Source organism: Amyelois transitella, chromosome 9, assembly GCF_032362555.1.
Source record: "Amyelois transitella isolate CPQ chromosome 9, ilAmyTran1.1, whole genome shotgun sequence".
NCBI classification, from domain to species: domain Eukaryota; kingdom Metazoa; phylum Arthropoda; class Insecta; order Lepidoptera; family Pyralidae; genus Amyelois; species Amyelois transitella.
In genome coordinates this window covers 9425249-9451708 of record NC_083512.1, presented here as the reverse complement: position 1 = coordinate 9451708, position 26460 = coordinate 9425249, and the positions used below count along the sequence as shown (strand labels likewise).

The following is a 26460-nucleotide window of genomic DNA, read 5'->3' as shown; positions in this document are numbered from 1 at the left end:
GATACCCGAAACCACCCAGCTTACATGAAGAGAGTTATGAATGTGGATGATTTGTATTGATTGTGTGTATGGCGGCTCCCTCATAAGCCAAAAGCAGCGAAGATCTGTAATCGCGCACGAAACTTTATACAAGTTAGATCATTACAAAATATCTGACACAAAAACTTTTGAGCCGCGCTTTCCCAGACATAACACGTGGCCTGGCAGAAGACATCAAGCCAGAATCTTCGTTCCTGTTACATGCGGACTATATAAAAATATGTCCATCCAAAGGACATCGCGTCCATCCGAAAATGAATAGTTCAACATACTTTGTCATTGTTCAACAATATAAAATCTGAATAATATAAAATTTACCCAGAAGGGTAGGTACAATACAAACTCAGCTTTACACTTGCCACGATTCTTACATTTTTCTTTCGCTGCATCCACATTCATATCTTTTCGCATGCAAGCTTGTCGGTTAAGATTACTCTTGACCTTACTTTTCGCCTTATATTTTAGTTAGAAAATGAGTCTTATTTTTATTTAAATAAAGACTAAATAAGGTAAGATAATGTAATCGAATATATCATTACCTTATGATACTTGTATCGTAAACTCTTTCAAATAACCTTTTCGAATATTGTTGTTCGTTTATAGTCCGACAAATCGAACTAAACTTATGAAGAAGTTACTTTTGCGTCATAGATAGTGGCATAAAAATATTTCGCAGTATTGTATTAGATCAAAGGTCTTTACGGAAAATCGCCTTATTTTTAGACATGAGAAAGTTCTATTGTTAGTTGAGTTACGTCTTTATTGTATTATTTGTGATATAGAATAGATGGGATTTTCATATAAGCCCAAGACTTTTGGTTTCTTTTGTGTGAATGGTGGAAATTTTTATTGATATTTTGTCTTTGAGAGTCGCCTGCGCGGTAAAATTTTCATTTAGTGTTGTTTTTCCTTTCAATCGATAATTTTTTGCCAATTTTGTCATAGTAAATATCTTAGGTTAAAATGTACATACCTACCCTAAAAAATCTTTGAAAAACTATGCTGTAACCAGTTATAACTAAGTTGTATGAAAACAAAACTGTGCAAGCGACTTTTAAAGATAGTTCCCTAACACCACGGATTCTTGCATAGAATGTAATTTTGTCTTATAAAAATACCCTTAGTCCCACATCAAGGTTCGTGCAAGATTTTCAATACACACCCTAACAAAAAATAGAATTATATTTCTTTACAAAATTTATCACAAGTCTCTCCCTTGAGTGACTTTTACAATTTTCGTCGGAATAGAAGCAGTTCGCATGAACATTGTATAGCCATAATTAATTAATTCGATAATTGCTACTTTATATTTTAGTTTTTTTTTTTAATAAACCAAAGAACCGGCACCAACAAAAAAATGAATAACACCAAACCATCTCTTCCCCATGGATGTCGTAAAAGGCGACTAAGGGATAGGCTTATAAAATTGGAATTCTCTTTTTAGGCGAGGGGCTAGCAACCTGTAACTATTTGAATCTCAATTCAATCATTAAGCCAAATAGCTAAACGTGGCCGATCAGTTTTTTCAAGACTGTTGGCTCTGTTTACCCCACAAGGGATATAGACGTGACCATATGTATTTATGTATGTTATTAAGAAGAAGCGAAGCTATTAAATATATAAGCTAGTAAGTATATATTTATCTTTTAAGACCTTTTATTGACAATTCATACAATTACCTCGTATGTATGGGGGTAATTTCCTAAAGAAAGGTTATCGCTGGAATTAGGTTGCGCCATTTTATCGCCATATTTCATCATATAGGGCGCTGTCACTTTATTACTTCATTAATTTTCGAACACAGTTAGGTGGTTGGTATATAAATATTCTTTTGACCTTTGGCGCAGAAAAAGAAGTATAATTAGTTTCTTGTTCTTATTTCGCCAAATACGGCCTTCAAGTCTTTTCGAGACACTATCTCCACGTAAGGGATAAGAATGTAATTTATAATAAGAATGATCAATTATTTCTCATTTTTCATCTCTTCTTTTCTTTCTATATTCTCATAATAAAACACACAGATGTCCCGAAATTGACTTCAGGAATCTGGGTTGGCTCAAGATAGCACACGTAGTGACACTTTTTACGCATTGAGAAGATTTAGCAAAATGTTTTTTACCTCAAACAGAAAACACAATAAACAATTTTATGTTCTTATCTAAAAAATAAATTAAAAAATTAACGTTCTTTGCAAAGGATCGATATCCCAAAAAATTTACATTTTCAACTGTCGCCAGCGTCACTACAACTCGTCGGCAAAGTTCGTAGCGCTGGCTCTACGAACTGCTACAACTTCGTAGCGGCTACGATGCACTGTGCTACGAACGATCAAAGAGATTATATTGTGAGCAATGTCATTTACTGTTTTACCAATTAATTCAATCAGTTTGTACCCACCATAAAAATCCCTACTTATATTTTTTTGCAGTTACTTCTGTCAGACAGACAATAGCTGTCTGTCTGTAACACTTCCACGCCTTAACCACTGAAACGATTTTGATGAAATTTAGTACAGAATTGGCCTTGAAGATTCTTCATTCGAAACCAAAAGTTTGTGATACAATACAATAAAAAATAACATATTCAACTTGAAACCATAGGAATGATGTGTGCGTAGTCACGTCACGAACCACATGGCAAACTTCAGTAGGAAATTCAGGTAAGTGTTTTAAGCAACTGCTATCTTATTTCCGCATACATACAATGACATATAATAGCAAGATTTGCAGCGAACATTTCCTAAATAAAGTAGGCACACCTACAAGACTTCACTTGAAGATAATGGCTTTGTAAATTGGTGTGGTGTCAGTAATAGCCTCTTGGCAAGACCCTAGTTAAGCGAATCCAAAGTATTCCATCTTGTCCGGTCAAGTGGAAAATGAGGAGTTAAACGAATACCCATACAATGCCAAGTCTTATGGGTGAAACGAGATAATAAAATAATAACGACATCTATGGGAAAGAGATGGAGTGGTCCTATTCTTTAATGCTGGGAACCACACGGTCGTAACAGGCTAATAAACTTGGGATTCTCCTTGTAGGCGATGGGCTAGCAACGTGTCACTATTTGAATCTCAATTCTATCATTAAGCTAAACACCTGAACTTGGCCTATCAATATTTTCATGACTGTTGGCTCTGTGTACTCCGCATGGGTGATATAGTCGTGATTGTGGTTTAAAGACACTTATTCTCATAAAGACAATTTGTCACTTACATAAGAACTTAAATTACTATTTACAATAATATTATAGATGTTCGTTCGTTGCCTTGAAAAGGGTACATAATAAAATAAAAGTATACATACTTAAAAGTTAGATCAAAAAAAAATGAAAACAACAAAAATAACAAACCATATTTACAAACTTACTACTATATACTTATATATATATATATATATATATCTGTATATTTTGCTGGTATATATATATATATATATATACCAGCAAAATATACAAATAAAAGCTGTATGATACTTCGTGACATATGTCTCACTAAGAAAATGAGATACTAAGTAAAAGTACAATAGAATTGAGAACCTCTTTTTTATTTGAAGTCTCAAAAACAGCGATGATGATAAACGAGCGTGGGTGTAGCTGACGTCTAAGTGGGCTAGACTAGACACGAGTCGACATAATTGATGTTTATCTGGGTACATTAGTTTTAGACGATGGGTTAGCAACCCAACATTATGTCTGTATTTCCTTCATACATATATTTATATATAATCTCGTATATATCCCTTGCGGGGTAGACAGATCCAACATTTCATTTCAAAAGACTGATAGGCTATGATCAGCTATTTGACGTAATGATAGAATTGAGATTCAAATAGTCACAAGTTGCTAGCCCATCGCAAGTAACAAGTTTATCAACTTGTTCCTTAGTCGTCTTTTACTACATCCATGGAAAACAGATGGAGTGGTTGTATTCTTTTTTTATTAGTGCCGGGAACCACACGGCACTGCCGGGATTCACATTTCTAAAGCAGCATCAAATGTTACTGTTGTGTTGTCTACTGCAGAAATTTTATATAAATACAGAAAAAAAACAAGAACATAAATATCAATATATCATCATATAATTACATCCTCCACCTGGAGTTGTCGGTAAAGATACCTACATCTTCAATTGCCACGATCGTTATCGCATACTTGTTTCGCTTCATCCACATTCATCACTCTTCCTCGTCTATTTTAAGTTACACTTGACCTGACCTTTCACCTGGACATCCCCGAATTGATCAAGGTACGTTCGCCTTGGTCTTCCCCTACCAACGTTCCCATCAGCACTGTCATTGTATTGCTTAGTCAACCTTTTTTCACTCTCAACTCTCACTCTTCAAGTACAGGTCAAAACTAGACCATCATTTTAAGCATTCCCTTTTCTATTCCTGTCAATATTCCTGTCAATATTCCTGTCAATTCTTTCAGATCTCAGCATTACTTTATTACGCTATAAAGAACACTTTATCTTGTCACCGCGTAGGGATATCTTACGTATAATGTGTACAACAATTTCTCTATACTAAGTTTTACATATAATCACGTCTCCCTTGCGGGTAAGACAGAGTCTTGGAAAGACAATCAAAAAGTGACATGTATATTAATTTTTAAGAACTTTAGTACCGTGGGAATTATATCAAATAATCATGATTTATATATCAGCCCATCTGTTAATATGAAGCCTAAATATAGAATTTTAAACAAATAAATATCTTGCTAAATTGAGCAAGATCAGGTAATGGGTGCTTCAGATCTTTATTAACCCAAGTTTGGTACGTTTAATTGCAATGGCTTCTTTGATCCCTCAAATAATTTTAGAAAATAAATAGAAGTGAGATCTTTGGCAGGCAATGTAATAGGAACCGATTTCTTATTTTAAAAATCATCAATCTTTATGAACTTTCTTGCAAGTTAAACAAAAGTTGCTTTCCTTTTTAATCTCCTTTAAAAAAAAAAGATGGTTCTCAGTTTGACCTGTTTGTATATACAAGTATGTCCGCGATTATATCGCGTTTCGCTGAACCGATTTTTATACGATTTTTAGGAAAGTTTTGTCACACTTAGAAAAAGGAAGATGTCGATTTGAGGCGGTTTTCTTTTTACAAGTTATTTAAATAACTTTTACTCTGTGATGTTCATTTCAGTTAAAGAGAAATACCGACTTGCCCGATACAGTCAAAAGCGCACCAGGTTTCCTGTCTAGAGAGATGAGGATCTACGCAGGACTAACACCAAGATGAGGAAGAGGAAATATGAATGTAATAGAATATGGAAGAAATTATTGGTACACAAAGCTGATTTTTTTAGTATTTAGGAGGAGTGTTTTAGGAGTGGAGAAGAGAGAATTTCTGAAAATTTACACGCGAAAGGAAAAGAGACAAGGCTTTGAACTTCTATATTCGAAAATACGAATTAATGAAAAGGATAAATTTTACAAAACATCAAACTGTTTCAATGTCGGCTTATCAAACCAAAAGAACCGTTTGTTATTGTAACGCTATAAACATTGGCCGTTTTTTTTTCAATGTTTTCATTTAGAATCAAGATCGCGGCCGCTGTACTAACAAATAGTTCTGGAGAAATAACAAACTGACATACAACGAGACAAACTAACGATATTCGTCGGTTTTAAAACAATATTTAATGAAATCGTTGGATTTTTAGACTTTTGATAGTTCCGGCTTATTTTTTTTAACACAATTTATTTATTTAATTCGTGCATGATGTGATTCCGTTTTATGTATGTTTACTCAGTAACTCCTACACCGCAGTTAAATATATTTCAACAGTTATTTACCTTCTCACTTCGCCATCTCTGCCTGTATGTCCGTGGCTCTGACTTGGGTACTTGATTACTAGATTTATACTAGATTACTTCCTACAGTATGTTCACTTTTTCTTTGTCTAACCTTGACATTAGTTCCAGTTATATCCTCACCTGTATGGAAAAGAACCTAAGGGTGCACCCTGTGATCCTCTATTGGGTTAGTTAGATCTTCATACGAAGCCCGAATGATCTTCGCAACCTTTGCAAGATATTCTATTCGATATTGAATCATGGGTAGAATTTATTCGTAAATAACACATGTCTCACCTTTTTACGCCATATATCATAGCTCACTTAGTATCGTACGCACTTACTAAGACACTCATTGTAAATTGCAAAAGTTGTGTCCAAATAAAATTTTATTAACTCCGTTTTCATTCTACGTTATTTGTCATTTTGCATTAAACTTTAAAATATCTTTCCCTTTTTACTGCATACAATGACATTCAATTACCAGAGATGCCGCTTATGTATAGTCTTGCATGTATTCCAAAATTGTGGTCGTCATTTATGTTAATAAAGTTAATTAAAGCGAGTACAAGGGCTGGCGCGCCGGGTCCGTCAAATGAGCCGACTACCACGTTATTTTGCATAATTCCCTAAGTCCTATTGACGTTTGTAGGCCCATTCGACAATGTCAATTTGTCTATTATGTAAACAGAACCGAATTGGACCAGTCTATTTTAATTTGAGAGAATTTTGACAGCTAGTATTTACTTCATTCATACAACGAGATTGCATGTTTAATTGTAAACAAAAAATTATGAATTACTTTCACATGGGGCAAAATATAGTTATGCGAGCCCAAAATAAGTTCAAGACTTGTGTTATAGGGTACTTAACTCAGTGGTACTAAATTTTGTATTTAACATTTTTTAATAAACATCCAGACTACTTGAAAAAATTATGACATGAATAGAGACTAGTACAACATTAAATAATCCGTTAAAACTTCCAATTTCAGATTAGGCCTGGAATACCTTCAAAATTTCAGCCTTACATGCATACCTAGTCTTTATAAAATGTTTGTGATATACGGATGGACAGACGGGTAAGAGAAACCCCTAAAAAGCTTCACCCGAGCGAAGTCTCTCACAAAAGTCTTCTATGAATTTTTAATAAATTTTCGGACTTCCCGTTTGTCTTCCACAATGTTGTGTTCTCAGCCCGAAGGCTCAGTACACAATCAAAGGCACGAGGAACTCAAGTCAACTGTAATTACTTGATGCAAGTACAGCCAAATACATAATGTTTACACTATACAAAAAAAAATAACATCCTTTTGACTGACAGAAGCAGCCCGCATTGAACTGAAGTTCAAGATTTTCCCGATTCTGTAGGGATTTCTTTAAGTTCTTTTCCACTATTTCTACGGAGTTTCAGTAAAATGGTTCTAGTGATTTAACTGCGGTAATAAACAAACTTAGTTTCAGATTTATTAAATTAGTTGCGATTTGAAATGGGGTTGAGACGGTAAAAAATGTAATTAATGCATTAAGTTCTATCGTAATAAGTGTCGTGTTGAAATATTTTAAAATGTTTGATGCTGTATTCTTATTATGTTGTTGACCATACAATTTTTAATATTATGACAGTTTCACGTTACAAAGAAGCATAGGAAGACCCTTGTTTAAGGTGTTTATGAAATGTATAATTCTTGGAAATTAAAAAAAGATGAGCAGAGTTTAATTGTAAGACTTCCGTATTTAATTTGTTTTAAGGGTTCTTTTTATGGTATAATGTTGATAAAAAAGTAATTCTCGGAAAGTTGAGCAGATAAAACAGAGTACATATAATTAAACTATCTTAATAAGTACTCGTAATAGTTCATTTCAGTGATTTAAAAGGTTGTGGAGTTCAGATGGGAACATTAAGTTATCCAGTTGAGCGTGGCGTTTGAATATTGTCAAGACTGTGCTGTGCGAGAAGGTTCTGTGTACCCCGTAATGTTTAAACGTGATATTTTTTATTGCTTATTTAAGTTCCATTCACTTCAATCGGTATAATGGTAAAGATTTAGGTAGTCAGTGTGGACATTGATATATTTAATTGCAGATTACGTAAATTTAAAACTGATATATTCAAGATTCTCTGCACCACATCTAGTACATAGTCTGGCATTGTTTTTGTAATTGTTTGTGGTTAACTGTATTGTATGTATTTGTAATTTTAGTACTTTATTATTATAACTGCTTGCTCATAACAAGTTTTATATTAGTTATTAAGCTTAAGCAACTGCGCATACGCGTTTAGGATGCTAAGTTGGAACAATTTTAATTATTAAGAAACCTTGTATCTTATTAGTTAGTGTCTGTTGTGTTGCCTAATAAATAAATAAATAAATAAAAGTCCACCTAAGATAATAATGTAACGTTAGCATTGTACTTCAAGCTACTTATACATGACATGATGACAAGTTATTCGACATAGTAATAAACATATAACTCAATATTAATTACAGCTCAGTTTAATTAAGTACTTTGTTTAGTTGCCAGCGAGAATCATTTTACATTGAGTGTATGAAATATGGATAGTTCCACACATAAATATAGTCACATCTGCATCGTCTTGAAAAGTCTGTAAGGCCACGTTCAGCTGTATGGCTTAATGATGGAATTGAGATTCAAATAGTGGCAGGTTGCTAGCCCATCGCCTAGTTAAGTGCCAGACAGTTTCATGTGCCTTCAATTAAGAACAACTAATATAGTATATAACCTCCTGGTAAAGGGTCAGGTCAAAAGTACCCGAAACCGCCGAGTTTGTATGAAGAGAGTTATGAATGTGGATGAAGCGAAGGAAGTATGCAGAGATCGTGGCAAGTGGAAAGAGGTAGTCTCTGCCTACCCCTCCGGGAAAGAGGCGTGATTTTATGTATGTATGTATGAAATATAGTAGTATACTAACCCTACTGCTTCCCCTATGGGAGAGAGCTGTGATGAATAATTAAATCAGCAGCAGTAAAAGCAGTCTGAGGCGCTATTTTAAAATTTGGCATTCGATGTCGAACGACAATCACTCATCTCGCCAATCCTGAGTGAGACGCCAAATTCTAAAATAGCGTCTCAGAAAAAGAAATTTTTTATTCGCATACGTGAAAATTTGGCGCAAAAGTTAATTAGAGACTTGTATTTTGTTTCTAGGAAAAATCCGTGCCACGTCGCGGTTAACCCTCACAAAGAGCCTCTTTGGTATGCATTTTTAATTCGCCTTTTTATATTTTTTTCCTGTTATTTTTTAGTTTAAAGCGAAAGGAATTTAGCAAGTCAATTGGGAAATTTATAGAGTTGATAAAAATAAAAGACTTAGATATGTATTTTTATTGTAGTTTTCATTGTTCCTAACAAACATCACAAGGAAAAATAAATAAATGATGGTTTGTTCAAAAGCTTATTTCTCCAAAAGTAATCAAAAAGTAAGGAATTTTTCTTTATCTTTATCTGATTTAGAAGTAATATGCGTGTGTATAAAATAAAAGTTTGAAAGGGATAGACCGAATAGTGATGAATTATTAGCGTTTAAAGTAAGAGTAAGAAAGGCGTTTTTACTAAGATGGTAAGTGACATACTATAGGAAGAAACCACAGAAATTAAAATAATATAAGTCCTATAATTGTTTTTACACTTTATGCACGTAAAATTTTCAACACGTAGACTTAATATCATTCATTCATCAGGCATTCTCTGCCAGTCGAACCTTTTTTATTATTCCAATAAAATAAAATAACTTATGTGCAGACCAGGTGCCACTAGCAAGGTGGTAGTATCAAGTTAAATAGGTTATAAAACTTTCTCTATTTTCAGAATAAGGACGTGACAGTTCTCATTTAACCCAACACATAAAGCTTTGCGATGACTGTGCATTTTATCTCGCAAATTTGTAATTTTTTCTTCGCTTTGTGGAGATTACTGCGGACTGCCTAAGTTGTTTATGATAAATATGTAGATAATTTATTTAAATTCCACTATCATATTGACTTTTTTCTATTGTGTTTCAATATTTATTTACTAACATATAGTCACGTGTATATCCCTTGCGAGGTAGACAGAACAGTAATATTTACTTAACGACATTATAGGTATTTTATAATATACTTAGTTGAAAGAGCGATCCAGGTTAATCAGAAAAAGTTCGCTTATCATCATGCCGTGCCCGAAAATCATCATTCAGGACGTTGTGATTCAGAGGCTAGCAAACTATCACTACGCAACAAAGGTGTACTGAATTATATTTTATGAATGTATGTATATGCAACTTGCCACACTCATCGCGCCGCAGCAAAAGCGTACCTGCGGCACGACCAAGTCAGCGTTCACCTTTACTGGCAAAATTCCAAAACAAAACTATGGTCCAACGGTTAGGTCTCACAAAGAAACTCATCCACTGCACTTTCCTTTTTGCACCAGCGTGTTCGTCACCTTTCCCGCCTCGAGATTCACACTTTGTTGATGAAAATGAAAAACTGACAAGACCTCTTTTATTTTAGTGTAAATTTTCGTTCGTTTTATTATAAAATTATTATAAATAAATTAATATAATATTAATAATAAAGGAATTTGTGTATCTAGTAATAAAAACGAAATGGAGAGACTAAAAAGAAATTTCGCGATACGTTTACATAGCACATTCACCTTTGTTCTTTCTGCAAATTATAAAGCAACTACTAAATAAATAAATATAAATATACGAGACAAATAACAAAGATTGAGTCAGCGTCGAAGAAAGTTTGAAATGAATCAGAAAAAGTTTTCAATCAATCAAAAAAATCAAACATCAATCAGATTAAGATTCGAACCCGGGACCTCCGATGTCACAGACAAGCGTACTACTGCTGCACTACATAGGTCATCAATGTAATGTAATAGTGAATAAAGCATTTTTCTAACTACTTTTTCGTTCTCATTCTATAGAAAATTTATTCTACTATCTGCCTCAAAATACCTCCCCATCTTGTAACAAGTCTATCAACTTTGCTAATGTCAAACAAATTTGTATCGAGAATAATTGCTGAGATTGACAAATCAATCTGTTTCTTTGTTCGTAAAAGCTACGTTATTGGATGGAACATTGCGCTGACGGGACAAGATATTATTATAAGGGATTGATATTATTAAGGTTGATTGGATATTATTACGTAAGGGAAAACGGTTTTAGTTATTCAAGTGTCTATAATATATACAGTTTATTTATTTATTTATTTATGCTTTATTTTAACAATTACAATTTGTAAAGTACATACAATAGGCGGACTTAATGCTAATAGCATTATCTAACAGTCTACCAGTTATGTTGTTTATTATTCTATTTTACTGTAAAAATAATTCTGTTTTAACTAAAACAGAATTCTTTTTACAGTAAAATATTGTCAATAAGTTACATAACTATGTAACTTATTGACAATATTTTAGTATTAGTGTATAGAGACTCACTTTCCTTTAATGCTAGAGCTATGGTTCCATAATAATCTGCGGTAGTGGAGAAAAAAATTGTGCGTGACAGCTGAAGTGCTTCCCGCACAGATTGTAAAAGCGAAAGACGTTTTAAATTTGGAATAGGCTATTTTACACCATGTAAAAAAAAATATAAAAATGCACGTATCTTATAGATTTTGTAAAAAATAAAAGAAAAACATCGATCATTATTCATAAAAGTGCAATATGGATTTTATAATTCAATTTAAAAAATCCTCTTTTTTAATCTGTTCTTCAAAAGTCGAAAACGCTATCCGCCATGTTGGGTACTGACGTGACGTCATACTTTTAGTAAACAAATATCGAATCGAAAACATATTGATGATGTCAGGCTCTGTTTATTTTGAAATTTTAAAATTTCTATCACGTTTTTGGGTTTTTACTCTTTAATAATTTAATAGTATCATGGAAGACGGTTTTGTGAACGCAGACAATATAAATCTACCGAGGATTAATACGTTGATGGTTTCTCATTTTAATATCACTTGGCAGTGGAATCCACAATTTTTCTGGTGTTTTTATACTTGTATTCTTGCATTCAGGAACAAGACACCAACAATATGTATTGTAATTCATTATTAGAAAAATCTTTTTACTTTAGTCTTACGTAGAGCAGTATTGTTTACTAAAAGTATGACGTCAGGAGTCAAAACAGCATGGCGGATGGCGTTTTCGCGCGAAAATACAAAATCATAAATAATAAATCGTTTTTAGAGCACTTTTCGGCTTCAAAAAATTTTAATAAAAATTCCATAGGTATAACACAGTCTCAGGATTGATTTAAAACAGTTTTCAAAAAAGAGTGTAATAGCCTATTGTTTTAGTCGACGGACTAGCAACATGTTAATATCTTGTGACTCCCATCAACAAGTCGTGGTAAACGTGGTCTTTGCGTCTAGCTTCTGTCTACCATATAATGGATATGTGTATTTAGGACTAGTATTTCGTGGAGTAAAATTTTTTCAATAGAAATTTATAGCGCTTCCATTTTCATTTAGTGAAATTGGAATTTAAAAAAATATTTACGTATAATAAGTAATAGAAAAAAGTTACATATTTATACATACATACATACATACGCCTTAACACTAAAACCGAAATTTACAAGCCTAAAACTTTTTAACTAAACTTTAATATTTTGGAATATAATGCTCTGAATTTTTGTATAATGCCAACGTTATGCACATAATACTACTTTATATGTATAGAAAATAATAAGTGAATAGTGTTAGCCATTATTATGCGTCATTTTAACATCGACCAAAAGTACAGAGTGGTCATCTTTAGAGCGCGTTTCTCAAAACTTAATTTATTGACCATAATATTTGCCGATAATTAGGCAACAACAAAAAAATTACGTTAAAATTCCAATAAACAAAAAATTCTCAAACAGTCAATCTAACACAGTTTGTGGCGCATTATTTGTAATTGATTTATAAAATTATGTGTTTTAAATATACTACTCTGTCAAGAAAGTAGCAGGAAAAGATCAATAATACACAAACTTTTTTTTTTTTTTTTTTTTTTTTTTTTTTTTTTTTTTTTTTTTTTTTTTTTTTGACAAATTACACTGATTGAGTTAGCCTCGAAGTAAGTTCGAGACTTGTGTTACGAGATACTAACTCAACGATACTATATTTTATTATAAATACTTATATAGATAAACATCCAAGACCCAGGCCAATCGGAGAAAGTTCGTTTCTCATCATGCCCTGGCCGGGATTTGAACCCGGGACCCCCGATGTCACAGACAAGCGCACTACCGCTGCGCCACAGAGGCCGTCTAAACTGTTTGTTATTCATCCAAATTTATTTTATCACCTTCAAAATATGCTCCTTTAGAAACGATACACTTACGCCAACGAATAATCCAATCATCAAAACATTTTTTAAACGCTGTTTCCGGAATTGAGGTCAGTTCTCGCCGCGAATTCTCTTTTATGTCTTCTACCGATTGAAAACGGGTGCCACGAAGTGGTAATTTGAGTTTAGGAAAAAGAAAAAAGTCGGCTGGAGCCATATCTGGTGAATATGGTGGTTGCTCGATGGTATTTGTTGAGTGTTTGGTTAAAAATTCGTTCACAATGATGGCCTTGTGCGAAGGTGCATTATCATGGTGCAAAATCCAAGAATTTTCTTTCCACAAATCTGGCCTTTTTCGTCGGATTTGCTCTCTTAAACGCCGCATAACACTCAAATAATATTCCTTATTTACCGTTTGACCTTCCGGCAAGAATTCCGAGTGCACAACACCGCGATAGTCAAAGAAAACAGTCAACATGACTTTGACTTTTGAACGACTTTGGCGTGGTTTTTTCGGTTTCGGTTCAGTTGGAAGGCGCCACTCCGAAGCTTGTTGACTAGTTTGCATGTCAAACTCGTAAACCCACGTCTCGTCACCAGTAACAATGCGTTTCATGAATGTTGGGTCGGAATTGACTCGTTCTAGCATGTACTCAGCGACTCTCATGCGATTGAGTTTTTGAAAAAAATTCAGGTCTTTTGGGACTAGCCGAGCGGCAACATGTTTCATACCCAAATTATTAGTTAAAATGGTACGGATCGACTCGTGAGATACAGAAAGTTCGGTGGCTATCTCTCTCAAAGTTGAATGAGGATTTTCAGTCACTATTTCCTTCACTTTTGCGATGTCAACTTCAGTTGCAGACGTTGATGGCCTACCAGAGCGAGGCAAATCTTCCATCACATCTCGACCGCTTTTGAACGCTTTGTACCACTCAAAAGCACGAGTTTTTGATAAAGTCGATTCACCGTAAGCCTTCTGTAACATTTTCAGTGACTCCGAACACGATATTCCATTGGCAATGCAAAATTTAAGACAAACTCTTTGTTCGATGTTTTTATCCATTATGAAATTAGCAATACACACTAGATATGATATAACTAAAAATAGCACTGTATTTAATGTAAACAACAGATGCAACTCAAACTCCGCGCCAAAATGGAAAACAGTTGTGCCAATCTAACAACAACAAAAAAAACAAAAATTTGAATTTGGAACCATAAATAAATAATCCATTCCCGATACTTTTTTGACTGAATGTAGACAATGGTCCATGGCATTATTACAGACAAAAACTTTCGCTCAAGAATGATTTTATAAAAAAAAAATATATGAAGCAAAAGAAGTAAGTGCCCAAGAATCGTGGCATGTAAAAAGATAAAGTTTACTTCTGCTATTGTACTATACGTGCAGAGATGCCCCACTCTAATTTAAATTCAACTGGCAAAGAGGTGTAAAAATGTTAAGATGACACACAACTTCGCCTCTGGTTCTCATACAAATTTATCTATGCAACGCTCATAATACGAAAAACGAAGTAACGCGCTCTATTAAGACACTATGCTCACTCTATGATCGACAAAGTAAACTCATACACGACCGCACCTAGCGGAAGATATACTTTTAGTTTGTATGTATGCTCGTAACATGACGTCGTCTAGTTTCAAAATCTGAGTTAGCAACTAGTTTACATACGTTTATCATCTATATTCCTAACGTGATAGTTAGAACCAATAGTTATAAGGTATCGAAAGTTACTACTTGTCTTAATTATAAAATTAAGAAAACAAGTATACTATGATGATACGACATTATATTTGTAACACACACTTAGACTTGTTGACACAGAGTCCCAAAATTTTAAAGCTGATTGTGCAACTAAGAACATGTAGGTGTCTAGTAATATAACATTTACCGAAGTTCGATCAAGTTTTGTTAGTTTAAATTGAAATTGTTTTAGTATATTAAAAAAAAAAGCAAAAGATTCTGCCTAATTTTCTTATAGAATTAGGTTTCCCTGTGAAGGTTGCGGAGAGTTATCAGATGGGACTCGGTTTGTGTAAAAACCTGACTTCCTAAAAAGATATGGATCGCGATCATAAGCACACGCGGGCACATCTACAGAGTATCCCAGATTAACCCCAGATTTAACGCCGAAAAATTAAAAAATTAGTGAGCACTATTAGGAATATGTAATACCTTTTTTATGTTTATTGTTTATTTTTGTTGCTTTTATGTATGTTTATTATATTTATTTTATTGTGTAGGTATTATACATATATTCATTTAGTTTGACCCCACATAAATTTCTCTGTCAGACCTAATGGTTGACTGGTAGATAATGGAAAAATAAACTTCTAGCATTAAGTCCGCCAATTGTGCTACACATTTTTATTTTGTACGATAAAGTTTAAATAAATATGAGTAAAATAAAAACAATGTCATTTTACTACTTATATATAATTATAGAACAGTAAAAATCTCGTACATACAAACAACTCCACACAAATATGAATCTGACAATTGTTACAATATTGGCTTTGGTTATCTAAAATAAACAATGAGAAAAATCGCGTGAAAAGTTATAAATAAGTGATTGAGAGTTGTGAGCTAAAAGCTTTTATAGTTACTCGCATGTAAAAATAATATGGTAATACCCACTAGGCATTCCGAAAAGGAAAACTGTTATGTAGAAATAACAACTGATATTTATGATAAATAATGATAATTTAGTTTGATATTTCTTTTGTAACTACTAAAGGAAAGGGCCCTTTTCTTGAGTTAACGATTTCTACGTCGTTTCTGTTATATTTTAGACTACCTGAGTGGTTATAGAACAGAAACCGTAACATAACGTAATGACATCTCTACTAAACAATACCAAAAGTGCCGTGTGGTTTCCGGCACCAATACAAAAAAGAATAGGACCACTCCATCTCTTTCCCATGGATGTCGTAAAAGCCGACTAAGGGGTAGGCTTATAAACTTTGGATTCTTCTTTTAGGCGATGGGCTAGCAACCTGTCACTATTTGAATCTCAATCCTATCTTAAAGCCAAATAGCTGAACGTGGCCTATCAGTCTTTACAAGACTGTAGGCTCTGTCTACCCCGCAAGGGATATAGACGTGATTGTATGTATGTATGTATGTGTAATAAAAATTTTGCGATACGTTGAAAGGGCCCTTTTCTTGACTTAACGATTTCTACGTCGTTTCTGTTATATTTTAGACTACCTGAGTGGTTATAGAACAGAAACCGTAACATAACGTAATGACATCTCTACTAAACAATACCAAAAAGACTTTACGCAAGCAAATATCTGAGTTTGAATCGTAAGTTTCAACATTTAAGAGCGGCGGACATAAAACTTGAAGATGTTTGCTTTGCTGACAGTCGCTCCCTGAATTATTTTAACAAAATCACTAAGATCAAAACAATCTGAGATAGATCAGAGTTTAGTGCTGCAAATAACGCAATGCAGGAAATTACGTTGTTCTAAATCCTACACGGGTTGGTCTTGCTAAGTGAGGATTTGCAGACTGCACTGGGTTGGCGGGTGCGAGTTAACAAAACTACGCCTCGCTCTGTGATGAATCGCATCAATTGTTACTCTGACACTTTGCATTCGTCTTTATTGAATCTCCGGTCTTTATGCAAAGCGAGATTATTGAAAATCCCTGTCTTATCTCAGCCTATATATAGGTATATAAACGTTTAAAAAACATTGTGATCTAAATTCATCGACCGCTATTATTTCTAGATGAATTTCTAAATCGCTATTTGTATATTGTCATGCCTATAGAAATCTTTAGGAAGAGATGAACCTTGAAATGCCTTGTTTGTGATACCTCCGATTTATCGTTAGTTGATATAAGATAAGCGGCTGTCAGCACGCTAACAACACAGCTATCTTAGTTATTGTTGCTCAGGATGTATGTTTGTTTGTTTATTCAATCGTAAACCAACGTAGGTATCCGGGACAATATGCTTCCTTACATACGTACAAACATATACTGACGTCTATATCCCTTGCGGGGTAGACAGAGCCAACAGTATTTTCAAGACTGATAGGCCACGTTCAGCTGTTTGGCTTAATAATAAAATTGAGATTCAAATATGGACAGGTTTCGGGCCCGTCGTCTAAAAAAGAATCCCGAGTTTATAAACCTTAGTCGCCTTTTACGACTTCCATGGGAAAGAGATGGTCCTTTTCTTTTTTGTATCGGTGCCGGTAACCATACGGCAAAGTATTTTTAAACCAACCTGTCACTATTTGAATCATAATTCTATCATAAAGCCTAACAGCTGAACGTGGCCAGTCAGTCTTTCAAGACCGCTGGCTTTGTCTACTCCGCAGGGGATGAAGATGTGATTATATATGAATATCAATATTCAATTGTCGTCATGAGTGAGGACGTATGTTTATTTATATCTATAGTACCTAATGTAAGTGCTTGAATAGAAATAGAAACAGTTCAAGATAATTACTCCCCCGACGGCAAGTAATTTGGGAGCAAATATTACAAAACAAGCGCGGAGTAACATATTTCAAAAGATCTGTAGTGTGTAATTATATTATAATAATGCGAATTAAACTCATTTAAAAAAAAAGATATTCGGTTTCCAAAAGTCGAAACAAAATAAGCATAGTGATAATATACTTTGACATACATACATAAATTACGCCTCTTTCCTGGAGGGGTAGGCAGAGACCACATCTTTCCACTTGTCACTATCCCTGCACATTTCTAACATAACTCTCTTCATGTTTCTGTTTTTTTCTATTCATTTCGTAATTTGGATTGAATTTCTCTTTTTACACTAGGTACTTTGATCGAATAATCTTTATATTTCAATTAGTAATTGCATTGTTGAACATATACTATTTAATATAGTTTTTAATGAAAAAAATTGGAATACAGAATACAATCATCCACGTATTTATTTCTTATGGGGTAGATAGCCAATGGTCACAAGACTCAAAGACTAGGTTTGTCTGGATGGTTTGATAATACAATTGAAATTTAAAGATAGTTGCAGTTGAAATCAAAATAATAATTTAGAGATCTGTGACCTGTGAAAGTGCGTAAGAATCACATCAGCATCACATATGTGTTTAAAATAAAATGTTGAAGGAACATTATGAAAAGTAAGTAGAGGAAGTAAAATTGTTAAAAATGTATTATTAAGTAAGATGGTCTTAAACAAACTTCAATTTAATGACTAGGTTTAGAAAGTTTTTGTACTTCTCTTCAACGGAGTTTTAAAATAAAATAATAATTTAACATTGAGTGTATGTAATATGGATAGTTTCATACATACATATGGTCACGTCTATATCCCTTGCGGGGTAGACAAAGCCAACAGTCCTGAAAAGACTGAATGGCCACGTCCAGCTACTTGGCTTAAATATATTTAAAAAAAACGTACGAAAAATAAAACTTACCTCTTTTTTGGACGAACTTTTAGTCGTTGTACTGGTACAACTGGACAGTTGGATTAATTAAGTTTGAAATGAACACTTGTACATCACTATTAAGTTAACTTAAAGAAGTTTATCATTGTAAAGCAATTTTTATTGATGACTTAATGTTTATTTATCTAAGTATAATTATATCAGCGTAACACTTCACAAAGTAACTTTCAAAAACTTTTCGCACTGGCCGAATACAATTTCATTTTCACCAAAATGTAAATTCAAGAACAAATCATAGAGAACCATATTGCATATTTAAATAATATATATATTTTTTAATTTCTTCTTTTTCAGGAGTTGCGTATAGCCAGTCCCGTGTATGTGGGCGCGCGTCTAAATAGACACTGCTGGTCTACGCGCCCGCCCGACAGCGATTCAAGTTTGGAACGAAAATTCGCGGCTTCGCGCAAACGACGAACTTTAACCTTGCATTGATAATAATGCGTAATATGTAATAAAATATATGATTTTTCTATAGGTATTTGTTGCCAGTACATTTAATTTTTTAAAGTGGCAAGATTATACAACTCAACATTTCATACCGGTTGGAACAATTCGGTTGGGATTTGGACTATAAATGTTGTTTAAGGATTAAGAAAAAATATAATATTTTTTATACAATATATTAATGTTATGTAAACATCGGAGTTTGATTAATTAACGAATATTAATAATGATGCTGGTTGTTCGACATATCTACTTTTTAATTAAGTTTTAGCTAATTTTGTTTCTGTAAGTACATATGTACATTAAATAAATAAAATGGTAAAACAGAGAATTTTCAATTCAAATATTTGCCCCAACCTTCTCTAATTAAACAATTGTATTAGACAAGAATTGCCTCTCTATGCCTAAGATTATATCATTTAATATTATCACGTCTTTATCCCTTACGAGGTAAACAGAGTCAATAGTCTCTTCAAGATTGATACGGACACGGTCAGCTGAACATGCCTTTCAGTCTTGAAAACCGTATGACAGAATTATGCATCACCATTATTCAGTCATAAATCATAAGTCGATATCAAAACTACTTATACCATGACCTAGAGGAAGTGATCTTCGTATTTACTGCACTTCGCACTTTGGAAATTTTCCTTGGGTCGTATTAATTCCTGATCCCTTAATCCCCCTTATCCCGATAAAAATCTTTTGTCTTCTAAGGACTTTTACCAATAACAGATGCGCTAATCTTTTAAATTATGGTACACTGTATTTTATGGCCTTGCCTTGTGGTTCATGGCATTTTAGAATAGGACCACTCCATATCTTTTGCCATTGAAGTCGTAAAGGCTTATTAGTTTGGGATTCCTTTTGTAGGCGATGGGTTAGCAACTTGTCACTATTTGTATTTCAATTCACAGCTGACAGTATATGTAAAAATATATACGTCTAAAATACAACGTTATAAATTGGAAATATAAGTATATTTTTGATTTAGATTGTGATGAATGTAAGTTTTGCTGCATTAAAATATCTTTAACAAAAACCAAGGATACCTAGAATATCTGAAAAGACTGAGAGATACAGACATTCGTAATATTACTTACAAATTTCAATAAAAATATTTGAAGTTAAAACAATGAAAAGCTTTTCTTACATTCCCTTCAATATTTACAGTAAAGTATTAAATACATATTTGTCACTAAGTATTTCATTCATGAAATAATAGTAGGTATATTCAGTGGATGATAAGAGAAAGTAAAACCCCGTCTCTCGTGAAATGGGAACTTAATGATTCCAGATTGGAACAAAGAAATTGATACTTAGGAGAAATTGGACGAAAGATTATTTCTATACTTTTTGTAATAAAATATTAGGTACATTTATTTGACGAAGCCTGTTGCTATTGAAATAGTAGTTTCATTCTATTTATGTACCTAGTATTTGCAGCTTCACTCCATTCGTGATTTGTAATACATTTTTTTCCTTTTCACGTCATAATAAAAAGCGAAACAGCTATAGTTATTCGCGCGATAAAAACGGCGTCGCGCGTGCCATCATTAAGGAAGCTGGCTGTTTTTCTAGCGTTTCCATTAAAATGTATGTGTATATACTCGCCTTGTATTTATTACTTCGTTTTATTACATACATGCCTGAATAATAAATACTCCGCACTTAGAATTTTTTTCCTACTAAGCACCAATTATAAGAGAATTTTTTTACTTTCGCCAAAGCACATGCTTTGGCACCTTGCCAGAACTCGGCACATCAAGTTGTTTGGTTGTCGCAGGAAATTTGGGTCTAACATTATATTACAAAGGGGAGAATTTAATTAAATTTTGCCTTTTTTGTTCCTATATCCACACTAACAATAAAGAGAAAATATTTGTATTTTTATATGTTTGTAACGAATAAACTCAAAACCTACTGGACTTATTTTCACAACATACATACATACATATAATTACGTCTATATCCCTTGCGGGGTAGACAGAGTCAACAGTCTTAAAAAGACTGATAGGCTACGTTCAGATGTTTGGCTTAATGAAAGAATTCATTAGTAGATAATAGAAAAGTAATAGAGATTCAAATAGTGACAGGTTGCTAGCTTGTCGCCTAAAAAAAGAATTCCAAGATTATAAGCTTAAATGTAGAATAGACCCTCGGGAGTGACATAGAATTTTTTTTTCTAGAATATTCCGCGGGAGCGAAGCCCGCGCAAAATACTGACAAAGGTCACATTTTTGATAATTGTGATTCTGATAGAAAAGGTTTGCTAGCCGATCGAACAGCATTTTATTCCGATTTCTGAAATAACACAGGATCTTACGATTAAATTTAATAACGTTTCATTCCTTAATTCCAATTTTTTACACTCAACTAGTGAATTTTACGATATCCACTGCAAGAGAAGAAATTATTATAATAACACACTTCTCTAAAAACGAACTCAATTGTACATTGTTTAAGAAACAAATGAAAAAATATCAGTGGTTCTCTTTTCGCACACACGAAATAAACATTCCTACAATAAAATAAAGATATTTACAAGAATCAAAACCTGGATTTGTTGGTCGATCAATCCATCAACAGCACACGGTGTGGTAAACTGAGAGACTATAATGAAAACAAATGAATTAAATTGAAGGCTTTAGATAGCGGCGACGACGGGATAAACTGCTGCATGGTCATGTTAGGGCTGTTAATAATCCCGTTCTTATCCATACGAAAAACGTAACGAGGAAGAAGAAGAAATAATCATGACCAAGTTATGGAGGTCCTGATAAAGGGTCTTAGACTCTTAGTAAGTCGTTCAGGACCATGAATAATTTGTAACATGATTCTAAATGTCCGAAATATACTCGTAATAAAGAAACGTTACGTGCACGTTCAAAACCTGTCTTGCTTTAAGTATAATGCAACGGCAAATTTAAAAAATGAGTCGTATTATTTGTAACTAATCAAGTACAGAACTGATGCTTGGCGGACATTTTTATCCACCGAAACATTGGTTAGGGCTTTTATGGTCAGTCCGAGGCAGCAGTGAGGATATCACCCCGAGACCTAACCCAATTCACCCTGTGCCACTAGGCGTTCCATGTCAGGCGATGCGTTATGTGACCATAATAGAAAAGGATTTTAGTATAAAACAATGCACGCAGTAGGGTTATAATCCAAAGGTCATCAAGGAGACATTTGTATGCCGCTGGGTCCACGATAAGCATCTGTCTCCAGCACCATCTCTAGGGCGTCAATGCAATATCTTTCTCGATCGTGTCACTATTCGCGTGATTTTATGTAATGGATTTCGTGCTAAAGTAAATTCTCAAAAACAATAGTGGTCTATTTTTCACTCTACTCTATGTTTATGCCAAATTATTTCTAAAATTGCATGAGTAGAATGTTTATAAGCTTCAAACGGAAACGATTTCTCTTGAAAATGTTACACAAGATGATTACGAATTAATTAGCATTCTAATTATAGCACGCCCCTGATTCTGAGTAATTCAAATCAATCATTGCGTACCTAAAAAATTAATGTTGTGATTTTCACATATTGGAAAAGAGAAAAATCTACGTCAGACACACAAAAAAAACCATTTGAAGACCTGTTGGTAGTAGTAGTCGTAGTTGTCGGATTCTCACCTCTGAATCAAAAAGGTCTTGGGTTCGATCCCTGGTCAGGTTATGTTGGAAAATGAATAATCTGATTCGCCTGCGTCTTGCATGTTTATCTATTATAACAAATAGTATTGTTGAGTTACGATCCCTTACCTTGAACTTTCTTTGGAGCTAACTCAATCAAAAAAAGTTAGTATAGATGGCATATTTAAACTTTGACTGCGGTAGTCTTTTATATGTTTATGATTAAAATATGCCGCATAATTCCGTTTCAAACAGTAATATAAGTATATAAACTATATCAGACACCAGCTCCTCAAAATGAAGACAGGTGATTTTTTTTATAAAGTAAAGGATAAGGAGACTTGTATATATGTTTGTTTGTGCCCGATTATGTCCGTTAACTGAATTCGATGTGATTTTCAGAAAAGTGGTTACACTTACGAGAAGATTATAGAAGTTCAATCTTAAATACTTTAAAAAATGAGATCTCTTTTTTTTAAGTTATTATTTCTTTTATTTATTAAATAATTTGTATGAATGGGATGATGCATTAAAGCGCCAACCCTAGCTTCTGGAGGCAAGCCAACCTGTCGAGTACAAAGTTAGTCAGTTGTGTGTCACTTCACTACAAGGTGTGTCCTGAAACTGCTTTGGAGGTAATAACATTCATATTGATCGTATTTCAAGTGCATGACTCAGTGTGAATTACACAATAATAGAGCTCGTTATTTATTTCGTAAAATTTGACTTTAGCGACAACAATAGTATGATTTTTTTTAAATTTAATTGTATTATTCTAACCCTATCACAATGACTGGATGAATATACCTAATTCTCATTTTATTTTTGCTTATATTCATACTTCAATTGCAGAGTAAAAATTAGAGAATGTTTGCATTTCAAAATAAAAGAAAATGTAAGTTGATAGAGTATAAATAATTTGTTCAATTACACAACTTTGTATAATTCAAATGTTAGTATCGCAACAAAACAATAGTTAAGTTTGAATCTTTATGAGATCTATAAAAGTGCGAGAGTTCCATCACGACTACGTCATAGTTGCTTGTTTACATGAACTTAGTCCGATACTTCTGTTAAAGATTGTTTTTACAGCAACATCTTTCTCAACTCTCTCAAATCTCAACTCTATCATTATGCCTTCTATCCCGTTATGTTTAAATACGTATGTTATATTGCTTATTGGTATTTTCTGGATACTAATTCCTACTCTCTCACTCGGAATTTGCCTATGACTACGATTAAGAGTTATATTGCCAAAGACAGGCTCATTGAATTCACTACAAAGGTGATACTTTTAATGCTATTAAATGATCTAAACAGCATCCAAAGTATCACTCACGGAATCTTCTGGATACTAAAACAAACCTATTTTCAGTTGAATAATTTCAATATCAAAAGTGAAAATTACGATATTCGGTATCATTGATTCAACCTGTTTCTAAAACAACGGTTTAAAATAAAGAACTAAACATTACTCACTAAGCAATACCAACTAAATTCATGTAAACTAAACACGTTGGGGACGCAATAACTGCGAACCTCGAATTTAGTTCGCAAATCTATTTGGAAAACAATTCGGCTAGCTAAATGTCAGTGCCCTTTGAAAATTGCAGGGTTAACAGATAAACCGCTGGGATTTAGAAGTGCTACGATTGTGTACTCTTGGTTATTCAAGTTAACACTCGTGAATTGTTGATTGTTGTAAACTTCTATTCGATTTGATGATAATCGTGTTTATTGGATTGTTTTAAATCCTTTAATCCAATAATTCGGAGATCCACCGTAAAGATGTTCAACAAACCTGATTGTTTAAGTATTAGTATACTACTAAAGAAAGAATAAGTCTAAAAAAAACAGTTGAAATAGCTTAAATAATTTAACTGTCACTATTTGAATCTCATTTTCATCTCAATCCATCATTAAGCCATCAGCTGAATCTGTCATCTCAGTCTTTACAAAACAGTTGGCTCTGTACCCCGTAATGGATAAAGATGTGATTATAGGTAAGTATAATGTAAATCTGCAGTATAATACACCCCTCAAACAATGTTGCTATATCAGGATTTTCAACACATTCTTAAATTTACATTTTTCGTCAAGTCTGAGAAAAGAAATAATACTAGCAAAAACATTTATCTGAAAAATTTACCTTCAATCTGCAATGTAATTACCTAATGGCGTCTATTTTAAAGTTTTATTTTTCTTTAAACCCGGTCTTCAAAGTCAAATCTAGGTGAAGAAATCTAAAAATCTTGCATGCGACCATGATTACTAAGAATGAAGAATCTTTAAAAACAACTTTAATTAAACTTATCTTTTCCTTGTATAAAAATGTATGCATTTCTGTCTTTTGATGCAATGTTTTTACTACTCAAAAGGATTAAAGTAAATATGTTTGTTTTAAAACTCTTCTGTAAGCGTGAGTTTCATCTCGTGTAATTGGTTTCTGTAATAACTAGCTTTTGCCCGCAGATCCACCCGGCTTAATCTAAAATTCTTCTATATATTCTTTACCAAAAATTCATAGAAATTTTTCGTACAATACAGGTGTAGTAAAATAACTTTACAATCTGTTCAACCACGTCCATTTACTACGGTTCTATATTAGACCTGCCGGAGTTAGAGCAAAGTTAGTGTCTAATAGAATTTCCAATAGTATTTTCATTAGAGCGGCATCGATATTGGCACTTTGTATAACTCTTCACCAGTTTCGAAGTTATGCATCTGCGGATTCAATAATGAAGATAATAAAAATAAAGGTCGAATAAATCCTGGAAATATTAAATACGCAGTGTAAAATCGCGTATCAGACTTCTCTAGACAATCTGGTATCAGAAAGAAATGGGAAGGAGCGTGAAGAAAGCGTCTGCCTCATTGTGACTACAACCGCTCAGCTTAGAGCGGAACGAAAACCCTGGCTAGAAGTCACGAAAGTGCGAGGCAATGGATGTCAAACTGATGTCGCTTCTCAGGTAAAATGGAGAGCTAAAGACGGAAAGGATGGCGGAGAAGAGTGCCACCTAACACGTCAAGGTGAGAGAGACAAAGAAAGTGAAGTGGACCAATTAAAAATACCAAAGTTCAAAGTTAAAATTCGAAACTCACTTCAATTAAATTTAATAACCAAAAAAAAAATATTTTGTTAAAAATTGGATAAGTGATCTTAAATTTATTAGGTAAGCTCCCAAAAGATTCGAATATGCCAACGTATGTAGATTTAATAGGAAAAGGTATAAGGTTCCTTTTAAAAAAAATGGCCATTCAGTCTTTTCAAGACTGTTGGCTCTGTCTACCCCGCAAGGGATATAGACGTGACCATATGTATGTATGTATGTAAAAAAAATCAACGGGTATAAAACGTTTTTGTACTTTGCCTTTAATGTTAGTAGATTATTCCTAATAATTACCTTTCATGTAATTATTGCTTCCTTTTAATGCCTTTTATTTGTATGGATTCTGATTCCGTCGCCTTTTCGAGACGTTTCATTTATTTGAAGGGATTGATCTGGTACATTTTTGTTTCTCTAAACTGATACGACATCTTCTTAGTCCTTGCGATTAGAAGGCCCGATTATATGCTCAGCTCTCTAAAGAGGAGCCCGGAATTCACCCTATGTCTATGGTCCTGGATTGGGTAAGTCAGATTTTTACCCGAAGCGATCTGATTCTCATCTTAGCCTTTTTCTCAGAATGCTACATAGGTTTGGGTTTGCTTTTCATTATTTTCCAAAATTATCAGAACTCGTTTAATT

At 33.6% G+C, this 26460-nt stretch overlaps 2 protein-coding genes across 5 annotated transcripts in view; one reads left to right on the top strand and one right to left on the bottom strand.

Annotated features, from left to right (window-relative positions):
* LOC106142910 (tachykinin-like peptides receptor 99D) overlaps positions 1-18980 on the bottom strand; it is a 106594-nt gene extending 87614 nt beyond the window's left edge. For all 4 annotated transcript variants that reach the window (XM_013344855.2, XM_060945828.1, XM_060945826.1 and 1 more), the window contains exon 1: positions 18590-18980. The gene's annotated coding sequence lies outside the window, so the exon portion shown is untranslated. The remainder of the gene's footprint in view (positions 1-18589) is intronic.
* Positions 1-19133, top strand: part of LOC132902072 (uncharacterized) — a 133804-nt gene extending 114671 nt beyond the window's left edge. Inside the window, exon 2 of the transcript XR_009656997.1 lies at positions 18914-19133. The gene's annotated coding sequence lies outside the window, so the exon portion shown is untranslated. The remainder of the gene's footprint in view (positions 1-18913) is intronic.
* The last annotated feature ends 7327 nt before the right edge of the window (positions 19134-26460 follow it).